This window comes from Mustela nigripes, chromosome 2 (assembly GCF_022355385.1).
Source record: "Mustela nigripes isolate SB6536 chromosome 2, MUSNIG.SB6536, whole genome shotgun sequence".
Taxonomy (NCBI): Eukaryota; Metazoa; Chordata; class Mammalia; order Carnivora; family Mustelidae; genus Mustela; species Mustela nigripes.
In genome coordinates, this window is record NC_081558.1 from 195,316,877 (window position 1) to 195,340,235 (window position 23,359).

A 23,359-nucleotide genomic window follows, 5' to 3' on the forward strand; every position below is an offset into this window, starting at 1 on the left:
GGTTGAAAATCTAATTTGTCTGACATGAGGATTGCTACCCCAGCTTTCTTTTGAGGTCCGTTAGCATGAGAAATGGTTGTCCACCCCCTCACTTTTAGACTGGAGGTAATTTTAGGTCTAAAATTAGTCTCTTGTAGACATAATATGGATGGGTCTTGCTTTTTTACCCAATCTGATATACTTTGTCTTTTGATTAGAGCATTTAGCTTTATATACATTCAGAATAACTATTGAAAGATATGAATATAGCACCTTTGTATTGCCTGTAAAGTCCCTATTTTTCTAGATCATCTCTGTTTCTTTTTGGTCTATGTTACTCTTGGGTTCTCTCTTTGCTTACAGGATCCCCCTTAATATTTCTTGCAGAGCTGGCTTGGTGGTCATGTATTCTTTCTGTTTCTGTCTGGGAAGCTCTTTATCTCTCCTTCCATTCTGAATGACAGCCTACCTAGATAAAGTATTCTTGGCTGCATATTTTTTCTCATTTGGTACCTTAAATATGTCATGACAGCCCTTTCTGGTCTGTGAGGTTTCTGTGGATAAATCTGATGTTAGTCTTATGTCTTTCCCTCTGTAGGTAAGGAACTCCTTGTCTTGAGCTGCTCTCAGGATTCTATCTGTCTCTAAAATTTGCAAGCTTCGCTATTGTATGTTGGGATATTGATTTATTTTTATTGAATTTGGAGAGGTCCTCTCTGCCTCTTGGACATGAATGATTGTTTCCTTCCCCAGATTAGAGAAAGTTCTCAGCCAAGATTTGCTAAAATATACCTTCTGGCCCTCTCTTTCTCAATTCACCCTCAGTCACCCCAGTCATTCTGACATTGGTTTATTTCAGGGCATCATTAATTTCTCAAAGCCCTTCTTCATGGGATATTAGTTGTCTTTCTCTCTTTTCCTCAACTTTCTTTCATTCCCTCAGCCTGTCTTCTAGATCACTTTCTATCTCTTCTGCTTCATTCATCCTAGCTATAACAGCACCCAGTTTAAACTGCATCTCTGTTATAGCATTTTTAAGGTCAGCCTAATTAGATCTCATTTCTGCACTAAGAGATTCTCTACTGTTTATGCTTTTTTAAGCCCAGGTATTAAGTTTATTATTGTTATCCTGAATTCCATCCCTGGCATCTTGCTTATATCCATATTGATTAGATCTGTGGCAGAGAATATTACCTATTTTTCTTTTTCTTTTGTTGTGAATTAATCTTTCTAGTCATTTTGCCCAAAGAAGAGTGGGTGAGCAAGTGAACAGAATAAAAAATATCAATACTACCAAAACAAAATACACAACAGACAAATTCAAAGCAGCTGGAATCCAAACCAAAAAAGCAAACAAGAACAAAGCAAAACAGAACAAAAAAGAAAAATGAGAAAAAAGGTGCGGATAAGAATATAATATCACAAGGTAGGCATAGTAGGGTGATCCACTTGTTTCTGAGTGAGTTTTGGTCTGTGTGTTAGAGGACATGACACCCCAAAATTGCAAAGAAAGCAAAACTTATGTATGTATAAAATTGAATAGAGTGAAAAAAGGACAAAAATGAAACATATATCAATAAAATGTGGATGTAAAAATAAAAGTTAAAAAGTGACTTAAAACCTTGAGTTTGTAAAATGAGAAACTAGTTGAAATGGGGAAAAAAGAAATGGAAATTTTTAGACTGAAAGATAAGTGAATGAGAAAAACCCTTCAGGTCCCCCCCCCCCCCCCCCGGTGATGGAGTTCTACAGTCTTGTGGGATCTATAAGTAGTTTGCACCTGTTCTTCCAGTTTGTTTTCTTGGGGAGGTGACTATTGTGCTGCTTCCTAGGTGTCTGCCTGGCAGAGGTGCACCACCCCTTGCCAGGGGGCTAGATTCTGGTCCTCTGTACGGCTTTTGTTCCCTGAAGGTTTTTTCTGCCTCTTTGGAAGATCAGAATAAAAATGGCCATACCTCCATCTCCGGTCGCAGAAGGATTGTGGTGGCCCCTCTTCAGTAAACTATCTGGGACAAACAGTCTTCACCTTTGTGTGTGCCAAACTCCATTGACTCCTGTGGTGTAGACCCACAGCAATCTTCGCAGGAAGAATCTTAAGGACCCATGTCACTGCCCTTTGTGTACCCTAGGGCTGAGAGCCGTTGTGGGCTGGAGTGCATATCTACTTCGCTGCTCTCAAGGGATGGTTGAATGTCTCTTCACTGTCCTTTCTAGGGCTGCTACCCTGAGATCTTTTGCCTAATCATGGACACACTTGTTTTGGCCCTCCTGAGGGATGGCAGACAGCCAGAATGTTGCAGCCCTTTTCAGGGTGTTCAGGGGAAGAGTGGTAACCTGACTGGCCTCCTTGTGATTTATGGCAACTAAACTGAGAGTCCCTTCCTGAGCTTGCTGGGAGTAATCAGTTTCCCTGCTCCACCATTTGGGGACTCTACTGGCTCATGTGTCCCCACTCCTTCTGTGACTCCTGGGATCCTGAGATTAAACTGACCCCACCCCCTAGCATTCTCCCTTTGCTTCACCTGAGCCCCTTTTAGATAGAGACATCTCTCACTGGAGCAAATTTTTACAAGAGTTCCAATTTTCCCCTCCGGGGCTATATCCCTTTCTGGTAGCCAGCTTATGGAGGTTCCTTCCCTACTCCATATATTTTCCAATAGCTCTCTGCAGATTTATGTCTCCACCTCACCCACCTTGCAATAAGCAGTCACTTTTCTACTTGTAGAGTTCCAGATATATTTTCTTATATCTCACAATGCATTCATGCATGTCTAGAATGATTTGATAATTATCCAGCTAAATTCAAGGGACCAGATGCAATGACATTTCCTATTCTTTTGCCATCTTGCCTATTTATCAATTAGTAAGAATTTGGTTCAAAATTTTGACTGCTTTCTTAAATTCCTGTAGGAACTTACACTTTTTTCTTTATTGTATTATAGTCCACATCTTACTATACCCAGCTACAGAAAGGGTTTTGATTATTTTTTAAGAACTATAATTCCATTGTCAAAATATAACATATAATTATCACTATTGTTTTAACATAGATTTATTGAGAACCAGGAAGGATAACATTATGATGATGATGATGATGATGATGATGTATAATTCTATCAATCTAAGTCCAATTAGGAAAGAGAAGCAATGCAAAAATATGATCAGGAAAAATTAATGAATTATGACTAACTACAACAGGGGATTAGAATAATGAGAATATACAAAGTAGAAATTCTAAATACAGGCATAGCAGATACAAAAACCGTTTCCTCTTGGGCTGAGATAGAGCAGACTCTTCCCGACCCCATCCCATTCCCAACATAGGACTGATATCTAGACTTTCTTAGAGAAGGCCTGGTCTTGACAAAAAAAATCACCATGGTGCATTACTAATGGAGCTTGATGGAAATCTATCATTCAGGGTGCCAAGGAAAGCTTTCCTTGGCAGATGTCTCACCGGTAGCACTTGGCTACAAATCTGCCCTAAGGAGTTCCAAAAAATGCTGTTGGCTCCTGAGTGTTTCTGGGTACTGTGAACTACAGGTATTAGGTACTAGGAATCTTGCAAGTGTTGCAGGACCTGAGTGTTGGGGATTGATTCCATGTGCACCAGTGATACCTGAAAAGCAAACACACAAGAAATGAAAAAATAATTTTTTTTTTCTCTGTAATGTCACTCTAGTACCCTCTACTGGCAAAGATTTAATTGAAGATGTCAAAAGAAAAATATTAAAAATGGCCCAGATCCATTTTCACAGAGCAGGCAGAGGGGGAATTTGGAGTTGAGAAGAAATAGATGGATAAACAGTACAGTGTCTTTAATGTTTTTATATTGAGACTTGTATATTCATTTACATTTAAGATGTTTCTACCAGAAGGTGAGTTTTGTACCAATTTTAAGGCACTTTGTCATAATTGTTGGAAATAATTAGAATATTAACTTATCTTCCCATTTGGATTGTGTTTTGATTTATCTTAGATCTTAATGTTTAGGCGAAGAATTTGTTCATGATTTTCTGTTATCTGTTCATGTTCATGTTTTCTGTTATAAATTTATTCATGTTTTCAGTCACATTTCAACAGATTGAATGGCTTGTATATTTATCTCTTTATTTTTATGCCATTTTGATATTTTTATACTTAGTTTTTTAATCCCTCTGGAAATTATTTTATCATATCATATTGGAATATTCTACTGTTGGCAGAGGTTGTAAGAGCAGTTGCATCAATCTGGGCTGTGCTTTGTCCCACTGAGATTCCTGTTTTAACTTTCCCTTAAAAAGAGAGATACATCCAATAGAATCCTTTAAGAGTGATTCTGAGAATCACATGAAGAAATGAACAAGGAGAAAAACTGCAATCTGAAAGATACTGTGATGTATAGGGCAAATCTCCCTGTAAAAACAAAGGATTTCCTTCTTCATTCTTGAGCAGCTGAAATGCTAACATAGACAGTCCTCAGCTGTTAGGCCTCTTCAGAAATTGCCTCAGCTTGACATAGCCAAGTCTAATATCATGCTTCCCTTCCAGAGATGACTATGTGCAATGATAATTATGGTTGAGGATAAGATGGAAAGTCACCCTTGCTGTGACTTTATACAATCCTAAAAGGTCATCCCAGTTTCCTAACTCCCCAAAGGCACAGCTAAGCCTATTACTAAGACCATGTCATTATTCAACTACTACCTTTGTCCAAACTTGTTTATCTTCTCTTCCAAAATGTTGATCTTCAGACACTTCCAAAGCATTTCCTGCACATGAATTTCAATCTCAGAGTCTGCTACCTGAAGAACCTGTGTTATTGTATTTTTTTTAAATCTATTAATATTTCATCATATTCGGAACCCTGGACCCATTTTCACAAATCATAATTTTAAAACAACCATTTGATGAAATCAACAGTCATTTGGTAACATTGCACTCATTGAATGCTGACTGAAATAACACACTAATACTTTACTCTCTTTTTGACCCATTGGTTTGAATTGATTCTATGATCATTCTTTAGTTGCGGACGTATTTTGTAACATGACTGCATTTTTTTAAGAGGATGGTTACATTCATTCATATAATTGTATTATAATCTCTGCCTGAGTTAACATGAATTTAGTTTTTATTCCTACTTACCAGGATCTGAGAAGTAGGTATCATCTCATTCTAAGTTCCATTCCATTCCCTATTAATTTTAAGATAAGAAGTGTCTGTCTCTGTGAAGTTGTGTTTTTCTTTACTCAAGTAAATTTGTTCATAGATACATAAAGCTTATACATATAGGGAAAGGCCATTAAATTCACTGTTTATTCAGTACTGATTTAGAAAATAAACTAAAAATTTTCTAAATCTCAAAGTGATGAATGTTGTATAATACATTTCATTAAGATGTGGGGAAAACAGATAATCTTACAAAATGCTGGAGAACTACAAATCTGCGGCCTGCGTAGTCACTGCCATTACAGAGCTCTTCATATGCTATTAGAGGGAAACTTGACAAACACAGTTTCTCTGATATTTTAAAGTTAAAATTGTATGCAGTTTGACAATAGCACTTGCAGTAAAGGCATTTTAACAACCACATTTAGGACACACATAGAGCAAAGAGGTCATTACACCATCAGAAAGTACCTTGAAGTGGGCATTTTCTGACTGTCAAGATCAAATAAGCCATTCTAGGATGATGTGCATTTTATTCACTGAAGATTTCTGTGTGACTCTATTATGCAACAGGAATGGACGTCTGTCAGATATCTGGTCAGGACTCCTTTGGCCGAGGCAGTCTTAGAAGGAACTTACCAGTACTTATTTTCTTAAAATAGTTGCTATCTACTCCACTTCTTAATAATAGAGACTATAATCAACATAAATAAGTTTAAAAAAAAAGAATTTTAACTTTATGATTGTCCTATCAATAATTGCTAACACATTTACAGACACATTGGTAAATGTAACTAATATTTCCTAAATGTAAGTCCACTTAAAATGTCTATCAGAGAGTGAGAGTAAGAATTCTAAGAATCTATACATACCATACCCCACCAATACAAGCATGGGCTTTGTTCATGAAGCCTTATGTTTTTTTGTTCATTTGTTTGTTTGCTTGTTTTCTGGCAATTGGTTTTCTAGATGTGGAATAGTTCATCACAGAATTTCTGCTATTGCAAACTCATGAATATTGTGTTATTTGGAAAAATTTAGGGTTCAACATTTCATAAGTAGGAAACATTTTTTGCTAAATATTTCATAGGTAGAAGACTGTGTGATTAGTCAAAGTTTATGTTCTACTCATACTTTTACTTGAACTAGCCAGGTCAACTAGAGCAAGGGGTTTGCTTTCTGAGCTCTTTTTGCACCTAGAAAATGAGTTAAAATCAACAGGCTCTAAATTCTTTTCACACTAATCTCAATAATCTGAACTATCACTATAAACATCCTTGACATCTTTTAAATTGGTGTCCAATACTGTGACCACAAGAAAAGGATCCTGGTATTTTGCTTCTATGTGTGTTAGTCAAGCCAAACAGAAAATGCTGTGAACCATCACAACCCATGTATTTTAACATATTTTTTTTGTTGTTTGTGTGTTTTTCTTGTAACATATTGATTTAGAATTCAGTATAAAACCAATCAATTTACCAAAACTGAACTCCCATTTTTTTAGCTTGCACAAACATTAAGAAATTAGAATCTTAGACTATTTCAAATGAATAAGCTTCTATTCAACAAAGGAAACTATCAACAAAATGAAATGGTAGCCTACAGAATTGGAGAAGATATTTGCAAACCTCATATCTGATAAGAGGCTAATATGAAAATATGTGAGAAACTCATACAACTTAATAGAAAAGAGAAACAGTTAAGAAATGGGCCAAAGGGGCGTCTGGGTGGCTCAGTGGGTTAGGCCGCTGCCTTCGGCTCAGGTCATGATCTCAGGGTTCTGGGATCAAGTCCCGCATTGGGTTCTCTGCTCGGCAGGGAGCCTGCTTCCTCCTCACTCTCTCTCTCTGCCTGCCTCTCTGCCTCCTTGTGATCTCTCTCTGTCAAATAAATAAATAAAATCTTTAAAAAAAAAAAAAAAGAAATGGGCAAAGGCCTCAATAGACATTTTTCCAAAGAAGACATACAAATGGCCAATGGGTATATGAAAATGTATGCAACATCATTAATCATTAGGGAAATGCAAATCAAAATCACAATGAGAGATCATTTCACATTTGTTAGAATGGCTACTATCAAAAAGACAAGAAATATCAATTCTTGGTGAGGATGTAAAGAAAAGGGAGCCATTATACACTGTTGGTGAGAATGTAAACTGGTACAGCCACTATCAACGACAGTATAGAGGTTCCTTAAAAATTAACAACAGAACTACGTCAGAATTTAACTATGTCAGAAATTAACAGATTGATATGATCCAGCAACTCTATGGGTATATATTTGAAGGAAATGGAATTACTATCTAAAAGAGATATCTGTACTGTCATGTTCATTGCAGCATTATTCCTCATGCCAAGATATGAAAAACAACCTAAGTGTTTATCCATGGATGAATACATAAGGAAAAAAAGAAGGAAATCTTGTCATTTGTGGCAACATGGATATACCTGAAAGGCAATATATTAAGTGAAATAAGCCAGGCAGAAAAAGACAAATACTATATGATCTCACTTATATGTGAAATCAAAACAAACTAAACTCACAGAAATGGTGTGGAATGGTGGTTTCCAAGGGCTGGAGAGTGGGAGAAATAGGGAAAGATTGGTAACAGGCTACAAAGTTTCAGTTATAAAATAAGTAAGGCCTGGAGGAAATAATGTATAATATGGTTATTACTGATGATAATGCTGCATTATATGACTGAAGTTTGCTCAGAGAGTGGAAATTAAATGTTTTCATATACAAAGAGTAAATATACGAAGTGAAGGATGTTTTAACTTGATGGGTAGAATTAATACTTTCACAATATATAGGTATATCAAATCATCACTTGGTACACTTTAAATACAGTATAATTTTATATGTTAACTATACCTCAACATAGCTGAAAAGAAGGAAAATCAGATCCTCAGAAATATAAGATTTGGAAGGCACCTTATTCTCACAAAGACCTTTAGGAACTGTTGTAGTTTGTGTTTAAATATTTAAATATCAGTTGATATATTTGCACATTCACAGGCCCGGTGGAATAGGTCTTGGCACACAGAAAAAGCAAAGTTGTAACATGAAACTTTGCAATAAAAATTTTATATCATTGTGTTAGAAAATAATGCTTTGAATTAATAATATTTTGTGTCAGCAATGAGCATCAGAATCTCCTGGATAATTATTTCAGAATAAATATATCTGTGACCTTCTTCCCAAAGATTCTAATTTAGTTTGCTGTTTTTCTAGCAATTGCAAGCTAGTCCACCAACTGTGATGACTAGCTCATCTAGTACAAAGATACTAGGCTATAAATGGGTAATCTTTCCTTTAATATAAATTATCTGATTTTTACTACCCTGAACATTATCCTATTAGCTAATCATTTGAAGTTATTAGAACATTTCTGCCTTTGCGTGTTTCCCTCTCCTTCTTATCGATTTTTTTAGGATTTTATTTGTTCATTTATTTGAAAAAGAGAGAACAGAAGGGGGGTGTGGGGTGTGGCAGAAAGAGAATCTTAAGTGGGACGTATGCCTCGTACAGAGCCTGATGGGGGCTGATCTCACAAGCTGAGATCATGGCTTGAGCAGAAACCAAGACTCAGATGCTTTACTGACTGAGTCACTTGGGCACCCCTCCTTATCCTTTAACATGCATCCCTGATACCATTTTTTTTTTTTTCTGAAGCATTGCTTTAATCTCTGGAAGGTGGCACCCTTCCTAACTGTGCTTCTAAATATATTACTAACAATTCTATTATAGCACTTAAAACATTATGTGGCAATGATTTGTTTAATAGTGTGTCTCACCCACTGGATTATCAGTTTCCAAGGCAGTAATCAAGTTTGTAAGCATATTACTAAGCAGTAGCAATAAAAATTGCTTTATAAAATTGGTTAAAATAAACATCGGTGATGACATCCCAGCTGCAATAGGATTACAGCAATTAAATGCCGTGGCACTGTGATTTTCAGATAATACCAGTTTCACTTCCTTGTGTTGGTTTTTGGCACCAATAGCACTTGAAGGGCAATTTTGAGAAAACTCAGCTAATATTCTTGGCAGATATTTAACCTTATGAAAGGAAAACACTTATCCAGGACTTCAGTATTTTTATTTCAGTGACATTTAAAATGGAAATGAGTCCATTTTCTTTTCAGATTTTTAAAATATGTTTTGGTTCAAAATTAAACCCATTCAGTGAATTAATCAACTACCACAAAATCAGAATATAAGGAAATTGAGAAAGAATTTTTTTTTCAGTGAGGCTCTTAACCCACTGAGCCACCCAGGCGCCCCCCAGTGAGGCTCTTGTATTTGATACATTCTATATTTTATATTGCTTGTACCAAAAAGTAAAACATTCCAATTGGTATTCAAAAAATCATTATTTCTAGTACATGAATGTTTGACTTTATTTCTTTATACATAAAAGATAATTGAGATTTCAGTATATATTTGTACTTTTAATCAACTCAGGAAAATTAGTTATTTAAAATATATTTTAATGTTGTTTATAGATTTTGGTATTGGTTAATAACAGCTTAAATCTTATTCCATTTTTGTATTATTATGATACTGAAAAAAATGTATAGGAAGGTAGTGAAAACAAAATGTAAACAGAATTAGTCTCTAAAATATCTAAAGTTACTTTCTGTTGTCTGTTTAAAAAGCTTTTGGGACACCTGGGTAGCTCATTCCATTAGGTATCAGACTCTTGGTTTCAACTCAGGTCATGATCTGGGGATCCTAGGATCAAACTTCATGTAGGGCTCTTCACTCAACACGGAATCAGTTTGGGATTCTCCCTTCCTCTCTCTGCCACTCCCACTCATTCTCTCTCTTTCTAAAATAGCTTTTTTTTTGGGGGGGGGGGGCTTTATTCATCTTTGATCAAGGAAAGAACAATCTCAATGTCAATTTGTTAGCTAACCATAAATTTCAACTTACCAGCATTCACTGCCCTAAAGACACTTATTCTACAGACTCTGACAACATAACTTAAAATGAACATGCTGAAAGAATAAATAGTCCCTTGCAATAACCAACATTGGTACTTCACCTGGATTTAAGGTCAAATAGCAAAACCCAGAGCAAAACAAGGCCAAGTTCATTGTAACTTGATTGCAAGTAAGTACAAACATCATTGAATAAAGAATGATCCAGGCACCAAATAAAACAAAAAGCAGGCTCATCAGCATAAAAAAAAAATTACATTTGGTTGAAGATGAGGTCAACTACTCTGCATATGAGCATGTATTGCCAATCCTAGAGGCTAATGTGGAATCACAGAAAAATTTAAATCCAACAAGTATGTTTAATGTAAAATTCAATGTTTGAATATACCCAAGAAATTCTCCAAAATCTAGAGTTAAAATTGCTTTTGATGCACCACACCAGGAAGATCTGTTTTAATGAGTCAGTCACTTAGATTTTTGTTAACATACATAAAATTTAAAGTGTATGTTTCCCCACTACTCCTTCCTATGTCTGAATATGGATATGCTTAACTACTCAGCTCATGCACTAATGCACTAAAAATGATGAAATCTGCTACCATGACTTTTTCTAAGAATTCACACTGATGCAGGAAGCAAAGGCAAAAGAATAATTAAATTTCTTTATGATTTTTAGCCTATTCACAAGTCCTTGAAGCAGGCAGAGCAATCTTCCTCCAGGAACACAGCTGGCTCTATGTTAATACTTTGCCAAGGGGAAAAGGCAATATTAGCCTGACTCCCCACCCAGGATCCTGTATGTCTACTCTAACACATAAAAATTATTTTATCTCTACCATCCAAAGATACACGTTGCCAGTCATCTCCCAAGAATATGACCCACTGATATACATCTGAAAGGTCTCATGACTAAGATTTTGTTAGACAGTAATAAATGACCTTTGCCTAAGGATAGGTAGATCCTGCAAGGTCCTGGAAATCTTGATTCCAAAACTCCTTAGAGACTTCCACTATCTTTAACTGCCTCCCAACTTGAAAATATATAATGGGCCACTACTCATGACCCTGCTGCAGCTCTTTCTGCCCAAAAGGTCCTGTTGATATGCTTTAATAAAACCACCTTTTGTCACCAAAGACATCCCAAGAATTCTTTCTTGGCCTTCGGCTCTGAACCCCACCACTAAAAACCACATTAACACTACATTAACAGTTAATACCCAATATATCTTCTTAAGAATTCCCCAATAAAAAACATTTTGCTCAGTTCACTGCTTGCTGTACCATAATACCAACAGAATACAACTAATTTCCTCAGACGCTGCTTCAAATACCTAAATTTAACTTTTGTTCGTTTAACAACCTCATACCTAGCTGTCAAACCCCCTGTTAAAATGTAACTATTTTTGATACCCTTAAAGCATAACTCCTACACACAGTTTAATAGTGCCTTTTCCTTGAATATATCTGGACATTTTTACCAAGAGAATAATTAAGGTATTGATATTATGATTAACTAAAGCTCTTTCTAGTAGACGACTGATTAAGTCTGATTTTAGCATATCATAACAAATGGATTTCCAGAGAAAGGAACAAAGCATGTGTTTTCTATTCATGAAAGGAGCTAACAACATACTTTGTATTAAGAAGGTGCACTTCAAAATATAATACAGAAGATTCAAGGTCTGCTAGAAAGCTTTCACTAATGACAACACTATGACTACGTTTCCAGATACGTAGAGGAAACATTAAAGGTGTGATGAATACCTCCGTTAACAGGGAAATAAAGCCTTAAAACACAGAATACATCTGACAAAAATGGGCAAAGGGTGACACTGTAGCTGGCTATTCATAAAGGATGACCGTTTCTCTGTATGGACAAATACTCCCTACAAAATAAACTCTGCCTTAATTATTGTTTATTTAAAATTGCATGTTTAAAGGGGTGTCTGGTTGGCTCAGTCAGTTAAGTGTCTGTCTGGCTCAGGTCATGATCTCAAGGTCCTGGGATTTACCTGGGCATCAGGCTCCCTGCTGGGAGGGGGTCTGCTTCTCCCTCTCCTTTTACCCCTCCCTCCACTTTTGTGCTCACGTGCATGTTTTCTCTCTCACAAATAAAATATTTAAAAGCAAACAAATAAGCAAATAAATATACAAATAAATATATAAATAAATAAGACTACATTTTTACAGAAATATGTAGTACCTGATGCAGAAAAACAATCACACAAGGAAGCATTTATTTGTTAAACTTAACATGATATCATACAAATAAAACTTGTATAAACACAAATCCAAATCCAGTCATAACACAGATTAATAAAAGACAATGTGAAAACAAAGACAACTAATGGGTAGCTGTATACAGTTGGGCACAGCTGTGTCTTTTACACTACAAATCTTTTACAAAATAATCATCTTAGATCAACAAAAGACCGATTGTCAATGTCATTCTGCAAGATGGGAGACTTTAGCAATCTCCTCCAAATTTTTCCAAAGTCTTCTTTTAGTATGCCTGCTCATTGCTTTGGTGATTTCCACCCTCTCAAGACACCCTGATCTAAGGGTTCTGCTGGCCACTGCAGTCTGCATATCCCTAGCCATATTCATAGTTTCTATAGTTATACCCAGTATAATCATAGTTACCATAGCCACTATAGTTCTGATCACCACCATAAACACTATTATAATTTCCATATCTTTGGTCATAATAGTTATTAGGTCCTTGGTTTCATTTTGGGCTCTGACCTGATCCACAGCTGCTGGTACCACCTTATCCACCAACTGCAACACCTCTTTCATTGTCTCATAGTTGCTGCTTATATACCTCTTTGGGTAGTGCAACTTTGATTTCACACTTCCTAAAACCAGTGTGATGATATCTGCTTTTATTTATTTATTATTTTAATTTCTTTGCTTTTTTAAATTTCAAGTTTTTGTTTAGATTCTAGTTAGTTAAACATATAGGGTATTATAGTTTTAGGAGTAGAATTTAGCAATTCATTACATCCATATAACACCCAGTGCTCAGAAGATATCTGCTTTCTAACAAATTCTTGATTGGGTTTTCATGTGTACATGAGATAAAACAAAACCCTCTTTTACTTGTTTCCATATTCAAGGAAAGCTCAATATTTTCAATCTATCCAAAGCCTCCAAAATATTCCTTAATTTGTTCTTTATAAGTGTCTGGGCTCAATCTAACCAAAAAAAAGTTTTTTGGGAGGGAGGGTTCTTTCCCTTTAAAGTTTTTTCCCTTTTGGGGGTCTATCAATTTGCCATGCAGTTTGTGTTCTTTCCATTCCAAAATGTATCAACACTAGCAGCGTCTTTGAAAAGCACAAATCCAAATCCTCTTGATCTTCCAGTCACTGGATCTGTTTTAATTGTACAATCCACAACTTCTCCAAATTGAGACACATGTTCAGTCAGATCTGTCTTGCTTGTATCCCATCTCAAGCCTCCACTAAACATTAACTTGGTCCAAGCAACTGCAAACCAAAAGTACCAACATTGTCAATCAATGTTTTCACCAAAGTGAAATAGGTCATCTTCCCCACCTAATGTTTTTTCTCAAGCACGTTCTTTGGAATTTTCAGTTTATCCCTGTATCTCTAGAGAATAGCACTGTGAAGCTCCAAAATATATAATTCATATCTCTAGAGACTAATGTACAGGAAGTTGATAAATGCTTAACAATAAGCTTGGTAAGCAACAATAACAACAACTCTGATTTTAACATCTGTCCATTGTTATGGTCTGAACAACAATCCCTGACTCTCCACCCCTACCTCACTGCCATGACCTCTTTTCAGTTAACAATGTAATGTTACTCAATGCAAAGTTGGGAAGAGACATGTTTTAGTACACTATTCTTTATTTCCCCCATATGGATGAAATAGATAAAATAACCTCAAGAGTATATATGATAATAAAATATACTAAAATAATTTTGATGTAGTTCTTAGCATTTATTAATCTTTTAAAAATAATTCATGCAAGTTTATATAATTTAACTTTCAAGAACAGCTGTATTTAACAACCAGCTTATAACACCAGCTCTCATTACATGGCACATACAGGATCTAGCATAGTACTGGTATAGATGTCTTTCATACATTTCATTTGCTGGTTGACTTTAAATATCTGAAATAACTTGGATTATTAATTGGTTGTAGTGACTGAGAGTTTTGAACACAAATGAAAATTAGTTTAAACATTTACTACCTTTCTTTAAATCTATAAAAGGAAAAGCAGTGTCTTAAAAAAGAAGGGGGTATCTAGAAAATTAGATGACGCTTCCTCTATTTGTTGTCTATTTTGTTTATGTTATTTTTATGTAAATCTCCTTATGAAATCCTCTTTTTATTTAAGTGAAATTGTTTGAAATGAAAAGATAAAAAGATAATGGAAGCAGGGGATTGCATTACTAAGTTTAACCAGTACTTTCAGCCCTGATAAAAGTTCCTTGGCAGCTGCCTCTCACCTGTCTCATTTGTGGATGTGAAAATGAAGAAGCCAAAAGTTAGGTGAAATCCATTGCTGAGTTCAAGACAAAAGACACAGTGATAAAAGTACTCAAAGTTTTAAAATCTTGGCAGTGGAATGATTTTCTTGATTCATTTACGATCACATTCTAAGGGATGCCTGGGTGCCTCAGTTGATTAATTGTCTGCCTTTGGCTCAGGTCATGATCCCAGGGTCTTGGGATCCAGCCCCACATTGTCTCCTTGCTCAGCAGAGAGCCTGCTTCTCCCTTTGCCTGCCACGCTCCCTGCTTGTGCTCTCTCTTTCTCTCTCCCTGGCAAATAAATAAATAAAATCTTTTTTAAAAAATCACATTCTTTGATTCTTCTCCTACCCACTTAAGATGGGATTGGGAGGGAGACAAACCATACGTGACTCTTAATCTCACAAAACAAACTGAGGGTTGCTGGGGGGGGGGGGTTTGGGGGAAGGGGGTGGGTTATGGACATTGGGGAGGGTATGTGCTTTGGTGAGTGCTGTGAAGTGTGTAAACCTGGTGATTCACAGACCTGTACCCCTGGGGATAAAAATATATGTTTATAAAAAATAAAAATTAAAAAAAAATCACATTCCAAGATTCAATCTAAGATTACACTATAGCCTGTCTGCTTCTTTCTCTGGAAATTTGCTATGGGCCATTATAGTCCACCGAGGCTCATTCTATTGGCCATCCTTGGTTGAACCCGCAATGGATACCTTTCCAAGTTAGTTCACTATTTTCTATCTCCCTGAATTTGCAATTAGGGCCAATTAATCAGTTCACAAGGCTGGAATTATAACACAGAACCTCAGTAATGATACAGACAAATATATTTGTCTTTTGGTCTAGGGAAGGAAAGAAAATTCTAGAAGGCAAAATAAAGAGACAAATAGGGAAGCAGAGAGAAAAAAGTGAGGCCAAGAGCTTTATAACACTTGGTTCCAGTTTCTTCCTAAATTACCATGTGTTCCTGCTTTGGGCTTCTATGAAGCATATTAAAGTGGTTTTGTTACATATTTTGAAAATATTAAATAACATAAGGTTTAAGTGTTTGTATATATCCGGCTCTGTTCATGTCAAAATGAAATACAGGTATCATGGATCTCTGAAGATCTATTTCACTAGTCACATATATGCATTTCAGCGTATTTCTCCAATCCAGATACAAGAATTTTTAAACAAGGAAATAAACATAATTAACTGTTAAATACATAGATTAGATGTGTTTTGGAGAGGAGTAGGAAAGCACCATAGGAGTACCCTGTATATGCTCCCTAAATAAATTCCCTGCTCTCAAGATTATTCCTTGTGTTTTCCAATCAGTATTTAGCAAGTGAGTCAGTTTATTAACACTTATCAATTACGAGCTGACGGGTAATACTGAGGAGTCAGAATGCAGAACATCATCTCTGCCCTGCATGCAATCAGTTAAGTCCTGAGAAACAGTCACGAATACATGGAAATAGAGTTTTTAATAGTAGTAAACATAGCTCTTAACTCTGAGTCTCCATGGGTCATGCTATTCTTTTCCATTTGCAAATCCATTATTCTTCTCCATTTAAGGTATCTGTGCATTAAGACTAATATCCTTGAGGAGATAAAAGCCAAATGCCAAAGCAGATTTGGTCACAAGTTACGCAGATGGTGGTGATTTGATTAGGAATTTGTGTGCCGGGCTGTCATCTGCCATCTCTGCAGGACTTTTTTTCTTTCCTGTTGTGTAGTTTGGCCACTTTGAATGATAATTCAAAAAATATAGTTTGGCCAATACTGTAGTTATATACAATTTCTGATTTTTAAAATTCAATCTTCATTTTTCTTGTCTTCTCAACAAAATTATCAGTCACTTTTTCTTTCTTTCTAGCTCCACCACAGCACAATTCATATATAATAATTTGCAATTACCTAACATGCCGCCATCTGCCATTGTGAAGGGAAACTCTTTAATCTTTATCTGCTGAGAGTTATGAAATTACACTGATGATAATGTGTACATCAATCCATTATCTCTAAGTATTCTCTATAAGGGAGGAAGTGAAAATGGAGTAACAGGAAGAAAATGATATACTGCACCTTACAGACATGAGATTTCCATAAATATGGAATGGGTTAAATCTTTAGTAAATTAAAAGGCAATCTAGAAAATTCTTACCTTTAGGGCACCTGGGTGGCTCAGTTGGTTGAGTGTCTGCCTGTGGCTAGAGTCATGATCCCAGGGTCCTAGGATGGAGTCCTGTGACTCTCCTGCCTCTCCTCTCCTCCCCACTCTCACTATCTCTGTCTCTCTCTCTCATATAAATAAAATCTTTAAAAAAATTTTAAAAAAACAAGGAAAAAGAAATTCTTATTTTCATATAATTGCTCACTGACTCCTTAATGTGACTTAAAAAAAACAACTTTATTAACATATATTGGAAGAAACATATTTGTAATTGATTCTACAATCTAAAAAATAATTTGCAGATACTCTAGCTTTAGTGGAATGGATGAGTTAAAGCAACAATTCAAAAATTTATAATGGATAAATATATGATAAGTTGATATTCCATTTATTATATATCCATAGCTTAATTATTATACTCTATATTTTAATAATTTCCAAATAAGAGTTTTCATTGTTATGATTAGTATAGCTGGATCCTGCCTTTAATCTAAGATTATGACATTAACTATATTTTTGGAACATATTCTTGGTTATATGCCTATCTGTGTTTCAAGGTGGTGTCTTCTACAGCTAATGTGGCCTCTTAGTTTCAGGGATAGTGCTCCTTATATTCCTAAAATATCTTAGCATCCTGCAAAGATGTTGCATTTATAATCTGTATAGAGCACAGGAATGCTTCCTAAGCACCTTTGCCATCTTTGATGTACCATCAAATTGAACCAATGAGGAAGAACAATTATTTCCTTCAAGATGCCACCCTGTTAAGATCAATAAATTATATTCTTATTGGTTCTTAGAGATCTTTTTAGCAGTATTACCTTTGTACAAGTTATTGATCACCATTCCTAACGGCCCAGAGCTGGACGCCTCTGTATCTCCTTGAACCATCCCAATGGGTCATCTGCTCCTGTAATATCATTACCAGTTTTGAATGTTTTGCCTTTCTTTACTAAGAAGGAACATCTTATGATATTTAGACTCAAAAAATGGTTGTATTAGCTATGTACTGCAGCATAATAATATTGCCATACATTTAGAAGCTTAAAATAAGACCTATTTATTGTCTCAAGCTTTCTGTATTCAGGCCAGCAGTCTTGTCTTCGGTTAGTTGGGTACTCTGCTTTAGGATCTTAAACAGGCAGTCAAAGTGATGGCCAAAGTTGCAATCTGCAGTCTCTTACGAGGTGTGACTAGGAGGCAACCTACTTTCAAACACAAGTGGTTCTTGATAGAATTCACTGTTTTGGGGTTACTGGACTGAGATCCAATTTTTCTTGCTGATTTTTAGCTTCCTTCAGTCTGTTGCCTTTTGATATGGACTGAACAACTTGCTTCTTCCAGGCCAGCAAGGAAGAGTTTCTTTCCAATATGTGTTGCTGTTTTATGCAACATAATCATATATACGTAATCATGTATACCCTATTGCCTTTGCCATATTCTGTTGGATTGGATTGAAGCAAGTCACAGGTCTGCCACACTCAAGAGGAAGGGGTAGTGTAAAGATGTAAATACAAGGCAGCAGGAATCACAGGGTCCACCTTAGAATCTGTGTCTCTTAAAGAACCTCATTCCCAAAAAGCAAGTTGGAAATCTACTATTTGGCCATATCAACTTCTCCTCAAATTTGTTAACTTCTTCTTAGGTTCTTGGCTGGACTCAGTCTGAGAAGTTCCCATGAAAACCTGCACAAGATGGCATTGCCTGAAAGTCCACACATCTGACCTCTGGAACATCTTGCAGCATGGGGTTATTCCTGTGAGGAGATTGTTCTACAAATGACTCTGTTTTTATTCTAGTTAATCTCTGAGTGGATGGATATCAGAACATTTCTGTGGTGACAAAATCAGACTATATTCAGCATATCTTCCTCATCAGATATTACTTCAGTGACACACTTTTCAGCTAAAATGCTGCCTTTTTTTTTTTTTCCTTTCCATTTGGGGAACAGATGTGAACCATCTGTTTTTAATCAAAAATCCATATTAAATTACACCTTTAATTCTAGTGATAAGTAGGGAAACATCTTAAATGTAATTTGACTTGTGTATACGATTTCTTCATTAGATTTACCTCCTTTAAAATATGTCAAAACCTCATTATCTTGAATGTTGATGATGTAATGAAGAGATTAAGATTCTGTACACTGTATAAACTGTGAAGAACTACAGGAGCAAATCTGAATTACACAAGCATGTGTTGAGAGGATCATTAAGTAATTTGATCCATTTAACATTATACACCCATGTGACTGTTCCATATTTTGACAGTTTTATCTTTTGAAGCAAGAATAGATTGAAAACAACTTTTGAGTTAATTATTCATTGATCTTACTTTTGTCTATGTGTCTCCCTCAAAAGTGAGGGATAAAAACTCAAAAATCTTTATGTCTCAAATCCATAGAATCTTAAAACACAGATTTAAAATATTAAAAAAAAAAGATAAAGGTAATGCTTTGGTATGATGTAGAATGTTCTATATTTTTTCCTAATTTTATGGACAAATTCATGGCCATGGAGGGAGAATTTACCCAGAATGATTGAAAGCTTTTCCATCAAAGAGGTAATTTACCATCTAATTTACTCATCATCAAACAGATGAGACTAGTACAGGCCCTCATCACAAAAATGTCTCCATAATTTAAGACATACTGGAAGGAAATTCCTCTCCCTACTCATTGGATGTAATGTCAGCATAGCTCTGCACTAGCACAATTCCAGGAAGCATGAGAGAGAAAGAGAGGAAAACAAACAAACAAACAAACAAAAAACAATAAACAGATTAGTGCAGATGTGATAATCCTCCTTTTTGGAGTATATGCCTCCCTCTGAGGAAAACACTGTTTTTCTTCCAACGTTACCTGTATACTCTGGCTTTTTGGAGATATCCCTGGTCTAAATCCCAGTCCTAATCTTGGACCCAGAGATCCATACCTTTCCAAATCACAACCAAAGATTCTTAGCAGAGCTTTTACAATAATGGATGCCAACTTAAGGTCTATCAAAATCACATATTCATTTTTTTCTTTTTTTGGCTTTCATTAAAAAAAAAAAAATCATGTTAACAGTGTATTGCATTCCCAAATGTTCAAAGCCCTGATTTTAGATAAAAATAAATAAATAAAAATAAGTTGAAAGAGGCGATCTTTAGGACTGGCTCCCAGTCACAGTTTCACATGTGTAGCTAGTCAGGAGCCAGGCGAATTTGTGCACCATCATCAGACTTCAGGGGAAGCACCGAAAGAAATCCTGCATGGCACATGTGGCCCAACCCAGCAGGCAGACACTGGCTTGATTTCCCTTTCAGGTCAGAAAATCAGGAGAGAGATCTTTGTACCATGTAATGCCAAAGCCCAAGGATCAGACAGGCAGAAAGACCTCACATTAGTTATGATGAGTGGGGGATTAAGAGTGGTGTCAGTTATGGAATTGTTGTTTGTAATACTGCCAAATGTTGAGAGAAGTTGTCAGACAGTGAGCCCACAGGCACAGAGAAACATCAGATTTGCAAATGCTTCCTTACTGACTAGATGAAGGCTCCTGAAACCTTGTCAGATCTGACTTGTGCTCCTATCTGGTATAGAGAGGAGAGCTGGGGGCACCTGATGGAGAACTGGATAACACACAAATCACTGAAAGATAAGAAATAACATTGTACATGACAGGAAAAAGATCCCAGAAGATAATACCTAAAAATTAAAATATAAGTTCTTTCCATAGTTTGGCTATTGTTTATAAAAAATAAAAAATTATTTAAAAAAATATATATATATAAACAGTGTTAGCTGCATGTTTATTGAGTAGAAACTATGTGATAGGACTCTTCTGCACACTGGGGATGCACCCAAGTCCTGGCTTCTTGTACTAAGTTGGAAGAAGAGAGCCCATAAACAAAACAGCTAAGCCAGTTATGTTTTATGTCAGAAGGGAACACATTTTAGAAGAAAATGAAGTCCAGAAAGATAATAACCAGATAAATTATATTTGTGGGGGATAGGGATAAGACTGTAAATTTATTTTTACTTTATTCTTTAATTTTTTAAAAGATTTTATTTATTTATTTGAGAGAGACAGAGAGTAAGAGAGAGAACGTGAGTGGGGGGGGCGGCGGAAGAAGTAGGCTCCTCACTGAGCTGGGAGCCCAATGTGGGGCTTAATACCAGGGCCCTGAGATCATAACCTGAGCCAAAGGCAGCCGCTTAAATGACTGAGCCACCCCGGCACCCCAGGACTGAAATTTTAAATAGAGCTACAGGTGTGTCCTTCATGACAAGGTAACATTTGAGTACTTTGGTAAAGAAGGTGACAGAGCAAGGGAAACAGCCAGGCTTCTGGAATTAGAGAGTAACAGGCCAAGGGAGCAGCACTGACAAATGTCCTGAGATGAGCAGGTGCTTGGAGAGCAAGTACAGAGGCTCTACATTGAGATCCCACTGGGTGGACTCCAGAACAATAAGAAGCCAGTGTGGTTGGGGGAAAATGAGCAAGTTGGTGAGTTAGACTGATAAGGTCAGAGGTACAAGAGAAAGAGAGATCATCATGACCCTCTTGCGCCACTGTCAGAACTGAGAATTTGTTGTCTAAGAAATGAGAGAATATTGAAGCACTGGAGAAGAAAAGTGAAATGATGTGACATGTTTTAACAGTTTCACTCCAGGTGCTATATTGAGTGATTTTTTTTTTCCTTTGCAGAACCTCTCTAAACTTTCTACATTTTCATATTACAGTATATAATTAAAATTAAACTTTCATTCTTCCCCCCTCCAAGGCTAGTGCTAGGAGCTGGAACAGAAATATCATTTGGAACTCTGATAGAAAGATGTGGCTATAGTAAGGCATTATTATTATAAAGTAATAGCCTCACTCCTAAAAAGGGTCTATGGCAGCAGTCAAGTAAATGTTACCTAAGTTTGGAAAAAAACAAAATAAAACAAACTAACTAACTAACTATATATATGTATATATATACACACACATGTATATATATACATATACACACACATTTACATGTATACATATATACATGTATATATATACATATACATGTATATATTTAATGTTTATTTAATGAGAGAGACAGAGAGTAAGAGAGAGAACGTGAGTGGGGGGGGCAGGTGCCAGCAGGTGACTTTATATAGTCACCTGCTAGCAGCAATGTGGTAGTAATTATTCAAATCACAAATAATCTTTTGCAGAGAAGATAAAAAGATAAAGAAAGGATTTATCCTCCTGCTACTGCCTGAAAAAGGAAAATTTTTAGAGATTCTCATCACACTCTTAAAGTCTTGGAAACCAGAGCACCCCTCAAATAATTGTTTTGCCTTTTTTATTGTTGTTCTGGAAAGCAGATGGAAGTCACAGGCTGTGACCATAGTCCATTGTTCTGAAGCAAGATCCTTCAGAAACTTTTAGGTCTCTACTAAGAATGCAGATTATCTATTACAACAAACTAGGAATGCCTGGAATGCTTGCAAATTATCTAGGAGAAGTATCTCTCCAGCTAAAATTATCTTTGCTTTCTTTTAAGGTTTCCATACTAACAAAAATAAATCCAGCACTGTATTGCCTTGTGTTAGTTGAATTATAGTTGAATATCTTGGCAAAGCTGTAATTTCTGCCTTCACAAGTAGTCAATGTGCTTGTTGGATAGTGAATTCTTATGAGGGTCATAATATAAATAAAAATAAATGAACCATTTGCTGTGCAAAAGCTTTTGATCTTGATGAAATCCCAATAGTTCATTTTTGCCCTTGCTTCCCTTGCCTTTGGCGTTGTTCCTAGGAAGATGTTGCTGCAGCTGAGGTCGAAGAGGTTGCTGCCTGTGTTCTGCTCAAGGATTTTGATGGATTCCTTTCGCACATTGAGGTCCTTCATCCATTTTGAGTCTATTTTCGTGTGTGGTGTAAGGAAATGGTCCAATTTCATTTTTCTGCATGTGGCTGTCCAATTTTCCCAGCACCACTTATTGAAGAGGCTGTCTTTTTTCCATTGGACATTCTTTCCTGCTTTGTCGAAGATTAGTTGACCATTGAGTTGAGGGTCTATTTCTGGGCTCTCTATTCTGTTCCATTGATCTATGAGTCTGTTTTTGTGCCAGTACCATGCTGTCTTGATGATGACAGCTTTGTAATAGAGCTTGAAGTCCGGAATTGTGATGCCACCAACGTTGGCTTTCTTTTTCAATATCCCTTTGGCTATTCGGGGTCTTTTCTGGTTCCATATAAATTTTAGAATTATTTGTTCCATTTCTTTGAAAAAGATGGATGGTACTTTGATAGGAATTGCATTAAATGTGTAGATTGCTTTAGGTAGCATAGACATTTTCACAATATTTGCTCTTCCAATCCAGGAGCATGGAACATTTTTCCATTTCTTTGTGTCTTCCTCAATTTCTTTCATGAGTACTTTATAGTTTTCTGAGTATAGATTCTGTGTCTCTTTGGTTAGGTTTATTCCTAGGTATCTTATGGTTTTGGGTGCAATTGTAAATGGGATTGACTCCTTAATTTCTCTTTCTTCTGTCTTGCTGTTGGTGTAGAGAAATGCAACTGATTTCTGTGCATTGATTTTATATCCTGACACTTTACTGAATTCCTGTATAAGTTCTAGCAGTTTTGGA

General features: G+C 36.1%; 1 pseudogene; it reads right to left on the reverse strand.

Annotated features, from left to right (window-relative positions):
- Positions 1–12,879: 12,879 nt before the first annotated feature.
- LOC132010622 (heterogeneous nuclear ribonucleoprotein D-like) lies at positions 12,880–17,632 on the reverse strand (annotated as a pseudogene).
- Between the last annotated feature and the right edge of the window lie 5,727 nt (positions 17,633–23,359).